This window comes from Panulirus ornatus, chromosome 53 (genome assembly GCF_036320965.1).
Source record: "Panulirus ornatus isolate Po-2019 chromosome 53, ASM3632096v1, whole genome shotgun sequence".
NCBI lineage: Eukaryota > Metazoa > Arthropoda > Malacostraca > Decapoda > Palinuridae > Panulirus > Panulirus ornatus.
The window spans coordinates 10,853,245-10,853,531 of NC_092276.1; positions in this window are offsets into that span (position 1 = coordinate 10,853,245).

The window sequence follows — 287 nt, forward strand, 5'->3', positions numbered from 1 at the left end:
AGCGAGGTGGCATTAAGAACAGAGGACTGGGCCTTTGAGGGAATACCCTCACCTGGCCCAATTTTTTGTTCCTTCTTTTGGGAAAAAAAAAAAGAAAAACGAGAGGGTAGGATTTCTAGCCCCCCGCTCCTTCCCCTTTTAGTCGCTCCTTCCCCTTTATATATATATATATATATATATATATATATATATATATATATATATATATATATATATATATATATATATATAGAGAGAGAGAGAGAGAGAGAGAGAGAGAGAGAGAGAGAGAGAGAGAGAGAGAGAGA